Genomic DNA, 9,784 nt, shown 5'->3' on the forward strand with positions numbered 1-9,784 from the left:
TCCTAATACAACGCAAATATCAAGGTATAAGCCTTTTGAAGTGGTGTGCTCGCTCCATGTTGGAGGAGTTGGGAATACGACACGATAGGAAGAAAATCAAAAGCTTTCTATTTATCTTCTCGCGCTATGTTGGACGAGTTAGGAATACGATGCGATAGGAATGTGCCTGCAGTGGAGTTTGGTTGTGATTGGTTGATGACATTAGGAAGGATCACTATGGATTTCTCACAGTTATATATGGAGTTTATCTCCAATGGACAGCTCATCCATTTACAAGGAATTCCTAGTAGATCTGATTTTCAGCTTGTCACCATTCAACAACTCAAGAAAGAGTACAAGAAGCGCTCACAAATATTTGTTTTGCATTTGAACAAGGAAACACAGGATCAGCCCAATAATTCAGGAAACCATCCAGCCTTGACAAATCTTCTTGAGGAGTATAGAGATTTGTTTGAAGTACCTACTTCATTGCCTCCTAAGAGAGCAGTGGATCACCCCATTGATTTGGAGCCCAACTCAAAGACAATCAATAAGCCACCTTACAGACTATCAAAATGTGAACGAGAGGAAGTAGCCAAGTAAATCAAAGAGCTTCTTGAAATGGGATTCATTGAACCAAGTTCTTCACCTTATGCATCTCCAGTCCTGTTAGTCAAAAAGAAAGATGGATCTTTCAGAATGTGCATCAACTACAGGGATCTCAATAAGATAACAGTGAAGAACAGGTATCCTATACCCAGGATTGATGATTTGCTTGATGAGCTTAAGGGGGCTCGATTCTTCACGAAGATTGATTTGAGATCAGGGTATCATCAGATTCGCATGAGAGAGGGTGATGAAGTCAAGACTGCTTTTAGGACTGATCGTGGGCTATATCATTTCTTAGTGATGCCATTCAGGCTTACAAACGCTCCAGCTACCTTTCAAAGCTTGATGAATAAGATCTTGCAACCTTTCCTCTTTCAGTTTGTCTTGGTGTTCTTTGATGACATTTTGATCTATAGCAAGACTTTATAGGATCACTTGGCACATACGAGGAAGGTTTTTGATGTGTTGAGACATCATAGGCATTTTGCTAAGGAGAAGAAGTGCTCTTTCATGCAGACTGAAATGGAATACTTGGGACATAAAGTCAATGAAAAAGGAATTCAGGCTGATCCCAAGAAGGTGCAATGCATAAAAGATTGGCCAACGCCTACTACTACTACCTCTCTTAGAGGATTTCTTGGACTATCTTCATTCTATCGCCGATTTATAAAGCATTATGCGGCAATTGCAGCTCCTTTGACTGACAGGTTGAAGAAAGAGGCTTTCTTTTGGGATGTGCCTACAGATAGCAGCTTCAACCAGTTAAAGGAACTACTTACTTCTGCTTCTATCCTAGTATGCCCAGATTTTTCCAAAGAGTTTACTATACAGTGTGATGCTAGTGGCCGTGGAATTGGGGCTGTTTTGCTTCAGGAGCATGGAGTAATTGCATTCGAGAGCCATAAGCTTACAGATAAGGAGATGGCCATGAATGTTTATGACCAGGAAATGTTGGCTATCCTGCATGCAATCAAGAAATGGCACCATTACTTATATGGCAGCCGATTCAGAGTACATAGTGATCATCGAGTACTCAAGCATTTCCTTACTCAGTCAAATCTCACTCCAAAGCAACGACGATGGGTAGCTACATTACAGAATTATGACTTTGACATCACTCATACAAGGGGCAAAGATAACATAGTGGCTGATTCTCTTTCTCATATGTGGGCCTGCAAAGTGTCAGCCATGACAGAACTACATAATGATTGGATTGAAGAATTACAGGAGACCTATCTTTTAGATGAGGAATTCAGCCAAATCTTTCAGAAATTACAGCAAGGTCTTATGGAAGAAAACTCGCATTACCAGCTTACAAATGGTCTTATTTGGTGGAAAGGCAAGATTGTTATTCCCTCTACTTCTTCTTTCAAGCGGAAAATTATGGAGGAGTTACATTCTTCGCCTTTAGCTGGACACTTGGGAGTTTTCAAGACTTATGACAGGATAAGCAAAAGCTTTTATTGGAAAGGACTGTGGAAAGATTTCAAGGACTTTGCTATGAAGTGTATGCCTTGTCAGCAAAATAAGGATAGCACCCATAAGCCAGGAGGTTTGTTACAGCCATTGCCTATTCCTACGGGTAAATGGACTCATATTACTATGGACTTTATCACTGGCTTACATACTACTAAGAAGGGGTGGAATAGTATTTATGTGGTGGTTGACAGACTCACCAAAGCAGCTCATTTTATCCCAACAAAAATTCAGTTTACTGCTTCTCAAGTGGCCAAGCAATTTATGGAGCATATTTTTAGACTACATGGATTACTGCAGGTATCGTCCATGATAGGGACTCAAAGTTTATGAGTAACTTCTAGCAAGCGGTATTTACATCTACGGGCACTAAGTTGGCTCCATCTACGGCTTATCATCCCCAAATTGATGGACAAACAGAGAGAGTTAATAAATGGTTGGAGACTTATCTTCGCCATTTTTGCTATGATGTCCAAACCTCATGGGATTCTTGGTTACACCTGGCTGAGTTTGCTTACAACAATTCCACTCATGCGAGCATAGGAGTTTCACCCTTTGAGGCTTTGTATGGTTACAAGGTGCCCTTACCCATAGTCATCTTTAATGAAAAGATCAATCCTCATGGGAAGGAAGAGTTGGAAAGAATGCAGACCCTTCTTCAACAATGCAAGGTGAATCTAAGGAAGGCTCAAGATCAAATGAAGATGTATGCTGATGAGAAGAGGAGGCCTTTAGAGTTCCGAGAAGGAGAGCTGGTTTTGTTGAAAGTACCCAAATCCAAGTACTCTACGTTGAAAGATGGATCAAGTAATAAGCTTGCCCACAGGTTTTATGGCCCTTACAGGATCCTTAAGCGGATTGGAGATTTGGCATACAAACTAGAGCTTCCCTCTTCTACAAAGATTCATAACATCTTCCATGTTAGTGAGCTCAAGCCCTATTGTGGTGATCCAGTGGATATAGTTGATGAGCTGCCACCTATTGATGAAGATGGTCTTGTTCAATACATCCCAGAGGCTGTTATAGGTCAGCGCGAAAAGAAGCTTCGATCACGTTCTATTGTGGAATATTTGATCAAATGGAGAGGTTTACCATCTGAAGAGGCTTCTTGGAGACTTGATTCTATATTGAATGAGTATCCATACTTGACGGAGACATTGGTGGCTGAGGCCTATTGCTTATGGAGCTAGTATTGATACAGACTAGTTCAGGACAGCACACTGTTTTAGAACAGTTTTTATCGTACCTAATTTTCAAAATTAAGCTATCTATATGGGCTTAAAGCACTCTTCAAGAGCTTCGTTTTGATATATGGTACATTTCATTTGGACACTTCTATCAAAAGTTATAGCAGATTTGGTCCAGCACAGGGACTGTTTATTCAGCAAGCTGTCTACTTTGTTCTGGGACTATTTGTTGAAGACTTTATGGCTCCATTTGCTTCTGAAGTACTTTAAATCATGTATATAGTTGGGCCTTACTTCCGTTCTTCAAATTAAGCTCTTGTAATGGTCATTCTTCATTCATTTCCCATTTGTAAAGCTGTAAAACAGAGTAGTACTCTGTTCTATCCATTTCCTCTCTAGTTGTTTTTGTTTTTGAGGACAAAAACTTTTGGGAAGGGATGGATTGTAAGAAGCTAGGAATAGCAAATACGTGTTAATCATGTTGATGTTATGCCATGTTACACTGACGTTGGTATAAAAGGAGAGAATATGTAAATTTTCACATCTTTTTGACACATTAATACAATTACAGACTTTCTCTCCCTTCTTGCTCACAGCTTCTATGGCTTCCCCTTCTTTCTTGTCTTTCTCTCTCTAAATCTAATCTTTCTCTCTCCTCGTCACTCTTATTCTCTCTCTTCATGTAGTCTTTCTCTCTCCTCTGCAGTCTTCTCTCTCTTCTTTCTCTCTCCTTGGTTCTCTCTCTGACATATCTACCTTAGTTATACAAGTTCTTTTGTATTTAGCATATAATTTGCAGATATACCATGTACATTTATGAAAAATAAGTCTATGGGATCCTAAAACATGGACATCTGGAAGTAATTGACAGTTTGCTAAATAAATCACATTAATTCAAGTACAAAAATATAGACAAAAACCCAAAAATGTTGCCAAAAACTGTCAAAAGTCCACTAGGTCCACACGGGACCAAAAGTAACTGACTAAGGTGACCAGCAGGTGACCTAGGCTGGTCAAAAAGTGACCAGGGTTGGAGTAGAGAGCAGCCCGCATTTTTCGACGCAAAATGCGGGCTGCTCTGCCTGAGGGAAATTGGGAGAAAGCTGGAGCTGAGATGCATGGAATGGAGCATGCAAACTGAAGATTAACAGTCCAACAACTGAAGATGATAACTTGGTGAGAGCTCCACTTCTCTGCCTCTTTGGTCTGATGAAAATGCATGCTGAAACTGTTTATAAAAGAGGGAAAATTTGAGAGAAAAGTATTCAGCCTGCTCTTATGCACGACTTCTCTCATCTTCTCTACCTTATTCTTGGTCCAATGAAGCCGACTTGTGCCCAAGTACTTGAGTGACTTTGGGGCAAGCAAAGGGTGAGGATATTGAAGACTTATGGATTGTTATGGGCTGGAATAACCAGTCGTAAACAGTGCAGCCCACTATTTTGATCTATTTTTATGAGCAAACATGGGTTTTTTATGATTGTAATAGAGGAAAATGATCTCTTTTCTTCAGGACATTGTTCATAGATGATGAAGAGTGCTTCTTCTTGAGTTTATGCACTCATTTTGAATTTGCTTATGGGCTGGAATTTTCTGTTTTAAAACAGGGCTGAAGCTAAAATTATTCCTTTTCAATCCATTTCATGTATCTTTGGTCCAAATCTTGGTTGTATTTGATTCTAGCATCAATATACTTAACCCAAAGGATTGAAATCCATCTTTGTACATGAAATAAATGCCATTAGAGCTTGCATTTGACATTCATAAAATGAATTGGAAATCTGAAAATATCCTTTATGAAATGATGTATGCATCCTGAAGCATTTGATGTAATCAAGTTAGTCTTATTCCTTCTGTTCAAGTATGCTAAGTACAAAGTGAGAAGGCTTGAATTCCTCTTCCGTACCTAATTATTTCTAATTCCCAAATCTTATCAAAACGCAATCCATTTATCCTTTTTGAATCTTGAATCCCAAACCCTTCTTCTGCACTAAAAGCCCCGGTGGTAGACCTTCAACTCTTAACGCGACGACAGTGGTGAACCCGACGTGAAGGTCCGTTGCAGAAGAAGAAGTCCAATGGGAGAATCATCAAGCTCGGGAGGAGATGCTTTGCAACAGTTGGTTCGTCTAATGCAAGAGAGCCAACAACAATAGCTGTAATTTCAGCAGCAGTTGCAATTGCAACAACAACGGAGACAAGAAGAAGAACGGATTGATACTGCTGCCATTAAGGCCTTAGAAGCAGTTGGGCATGAGCTCAACCAATTTAATGGGCAAAATGTGTCCTCTTTTATCCGTCTCTACCCTAACTCTGAGTCGGGATTAAAGACTGCTTGGAGTGATGTCATTGAAGCAGTTAATATGATTGCTCGAAGAGAGCGATTGTGCCTAAGATGGGGATCAACCCCTGTAACAACTAATTCTATGAAGGAGCCTGTTCCAGCTTCTCGACCTCCTGTCTCTATGGTCGAGAAACCAAGAAATTCTGTTGTTCCTTCTCCAAAGAAGGATGTCATGGATGAGTTAATTAAAAGCATGTGGGATCTCCATCTTAATTTAACAGAAATTAATTCTAAAGTAGAAAGGCTTGATGTTAAAGTAGAAGAAACTTAAAGACTTTTTAGCATCATCTCCTCCATTACCAACATCATTATCCTTACACTTTTCATCCTTCTATGATCTATCATATCTACCTCTTCAATGTTCTAGCCTCATTCATACTCCACCTCCTACCGAATATATCAATCTTCCACCTTACTATGTATTGGATACTCCTAGATTTGATAATGACATCATTCATCAATGATAGTGGACTTTACATGATTCTCAAAAGACTTGTATTTAATTGGCCTCTCATTTCTGGGTCCTAGGAGATTTCTTCAGTATGTTAACTCCTATCTTCAATTTGCTCGTGTGCATGCTCAGTCTGAAGATACATCTGTACATCTTGCTACACATTTCTATTGGTATCTTGCCTTCATCCACCATCAACGATCCAATTTGAATACTCATAAGACCATTCCAAATTTGACAATAAATCCTAGTAAGGATGTGTTTGTTGCTTAGATGATGTATTGTACTACTTTGCACAAATGTTTCCTACTAGATTTATTTTCTTGTTGGAAAGGATGTATTGCCTACAAAAGTATCAACTAATTTGATGTCCTCAACCATGCGTAACACAAAACACGACGAGTTGGTAAAAGAACTTCAGAGCCAACTTGACAAGATGACTGAAGAGAAAAAGACCACACTTGCAAAGCTGGAAGAAGAAAAGAATGCGTTTGTGACCTACAGGGTAGAAAAAACGAGGATAATGACCATCATAAATAGGGAAATGATTGCATTAAAAGAGGCCTTAAAGGCAAGGTAAGGAGAAAAAAGCCTAAAATATTTTTATGATGAAGAAAGGGAGAACCGTATGGCTCTAGTGGAAATATGGGCCTTCAACTCCAAGAAAAATAGACGCCTAGTGCTAGAAAACAAGAAGTTGAAGAGACAAAGAGAGGAAGCAAAAAAAGAGTTGCATGCGGCAAAAACACAAAAATATGAAGAGGCCACGAAGAAGATAGTAGAGTTGCATAACCAACTTTAAGTAGCTCTCCACAAGTAATCAATATTAAAGGAACAAGTAGAGCATCGGAATTAAGAAAAATAACAAATGAATATATTATGGTAGGAGTAGGAGTAGGTAATGACCACTCTAGCCCGATACCAAAATCAAGATTTGGAGCAATTTAAAGAGAAGGAAAAAGAACACACTACCAAGAATGAGAATAGAATTAGAGACTTAGCTTATCGACTAGCCCATTTAGAGAGTGAGTGCATCATGGTGGCAGAAGAGCAAGGCTGTAGCAATGGAGATAAAGATGCAGGAGTAGCAAAAAGCCTTTTTCAACACAATGATAAACATCACTCAATCAAGGGAGGAAGAAACCATTGAGGAAGCCAAAAGGAAATTAGAGCTATGAAGGAAAGTGCTTAAATATGATCTCCATGCCAAAGCACCCAAACCAAGCATCAAGTTAGGAGTGGAGCAAAGAGCCCATTTGATCACAGTTGGATTAACCACACAAGAACTCAAATTGCTAGTGTGTGGGGAGCTGGAGCAACAAGCATAGCCTCTCCCACAAGAGCCGACAGAGCCAATCTATGAAGAGGGGCTAGACTTTGAGCATGACCAAGTAAATAAAGAACAGTTGCATGAACCAAGCCCCCCGTTGCAACCACAATACAACCAGAAAAGCAAGGGGAGGAAGGCATACCACCTAAAAGAATGGTGGAGATGGGGCCCATGTGGAGAGAGCAAATAGAACTAATATGTTGTCAAGTGTTTTTCTGAAAACTGAAAACCCCTAGTCAAACTGTAGTTAGGTTAGATTTTTGCTAGCTTAGTTGTTTGTGTGACAGTTTGTTTTGTTGTTTCGTAGTTGGATTTCTTGTGTTTGTTTAGCCTAGGATTTTCTTTTGTCATTTTGTTTGAATTGTTGAGTGTGGAACTTGATAGCCTTGGTCGAGCTTGGTATTTTTTTGAACATGATGAAGCTTGTGATTGTCAATAGCTACAGAACATTGAGGAGCTAGGTATGTTATCTTGTCAAGACTCTTGCACATCACAGGGGATAATGGGTTCACAAGCACTTCACGTTGCACTTGTTGATGCACTCCACTTGGGGGTCGTCTCCTGTTCTTATCAAATACTTCCATGCCATGGGTTGGGATTACACACATTTTGCACCATCATTGAGTACAACCATGGCATGAGGTCCGTTGCAACTATATGCAGTAAAATTTAGATGCACGCACACATGAGAGAGCACCTGTCATTGAGCACGCACATTTCTTGCACGCACCATTTGGGATGTTCATCACAAAGTTAGGAACCTCTGGTTGAGAGTGTAAGGTGGTTGGGTGAGTTAGAGGGTCATGAAGGACGCCATCAATTGTGAGAAGGGTTGTTCATATTTGGTCAACATCTTGAGGACCACCATTTTCTTGAGAGATTGTGAGATTTTGGATGGGTGGAGCGGAGTATATCATATCTTTTTTATGAGAGTTGAGAGGTGAGGATAAGGAATTTTAAATTAACAATGAATTTTGTTTGCATCTTGCATGACACACAATCACCTCTAGATAGGCTAGGCACAAATATCTTAAGTGCATCCATATTTTTTGTGTGAGCATTGTTTGAATGGTAGCATGCCATGGATTCGATTAATTGCATGCTTTATCAAATCATGTATGGTTGTGCACGAAGTTCCTTTTCAAATCATATTCCTGCTAGGGCACATTGCATGAAAATACAAAATTCCAAGACTGGTTTCGCTCCTAGCATTCTGAAGGATGCCAAGTTTAGGGTCAGCACTGAGAGAAAAAGCGAGCAACTGATGAAAATCTAGATAATGTCCTCTAAACCAGGTTTTAGAGCTTGTGACAAGAGAAGAATGTGTTGATTTTTTCACTAAAGAAACAAGGGGTTTCAATGGCCATATAGATTGTCTGGCCTTGATTTCAGGAGGACCTAAGCAGGATCAAACACAAGCGGGTCCCAATTCTTATAACAACCGCTAGAACCTCTCAATTAGATGGGAAGCATGTCGTGTTTTTTTTTAAAGATGGCAGAAGTGTACAGAACTTTCAGCTTGAAAAGAGTAATGGGTTTAGCAGAGGAGTTGGAAAAGACAATTGAGCTAGATATCTTTTCATGGTTTCCTAATAAGATGAACATCCTTTGCTTTGACAAAGGCTGTGAGGGCCTCAGGCCACAAGTGATGGAACTTGTTCTTTTAGAAGAGCTCTTTTCACCAATGCTTAAAGAGGAACATATAGTGAATTATTGGATTCATGCATTCACTACATTTGGAAAAAATGAGATTAAGGCTCTTGAAAGGGTCTTGGCTCAAAAATGCAGGCTTCAAATGGAAATGCACAATTACTTGCAACTTCAACAGAAACTGAAGAAAGAAGATACTGAAGAGAACCAGAAGAAGTTAGAGGCCTCTTGTAAACTGTTGTCGACGTCGTTTGTGGAATCAGCCACCAATGCAGAAGAACACTTTCGCAAGCTTAGCGATACATTGGACATTAGATTAATTAATGATTTAAGTGTGTTACTTGATCCAAGTTGTAGCTTTTTGAAGGCCACATCTGACAGGAGTCACATACTTGAAAGAGTAGACAAAGATCAGTATGAATTTGTGCACACTCTTGCGACAAGTGATCGAACTGATTTTTTGAAAACGACCATATGAAAGCTTTAATTTCTCAGATAAAAGATATCAGAGGAAAGGTAGAAAATGTGCTGCTTGAGGCAAGCGTGGACAAGCCTTGAACATGATCCTTAATAAGCTGCAAAAATTCAAGGATTGTTGTGGTGCAAAGGATCGACAAAATCAGAAGAAGGGATGACTATACTCCAGATAACTTTCATCACCAGCATGTAACGGAGTTGAGTATGATACAGATGATGAAGATGAAGATCTGCTGATCAAGGAGGAAGACCTAAGAATAGCAACGATGATGACGGCATTA

Source organism: Lygodium microphyllum, chromosome 11 (assembly GCF_053477565.2).
Source record: "Lygodium microphyllum isolate KBCC chromosome 11, Lygodium_microphyllum_v1.1.10, whole genome shotgun sequence".
In the NCBI taxonomy this organism is placed as follows: Eukaryota; Viridiplantae; Streptophyta; class Polypodiopsida; order Schizaeales; family Lygodiaceae; genus Lygodium; species Lygodium microphyllum.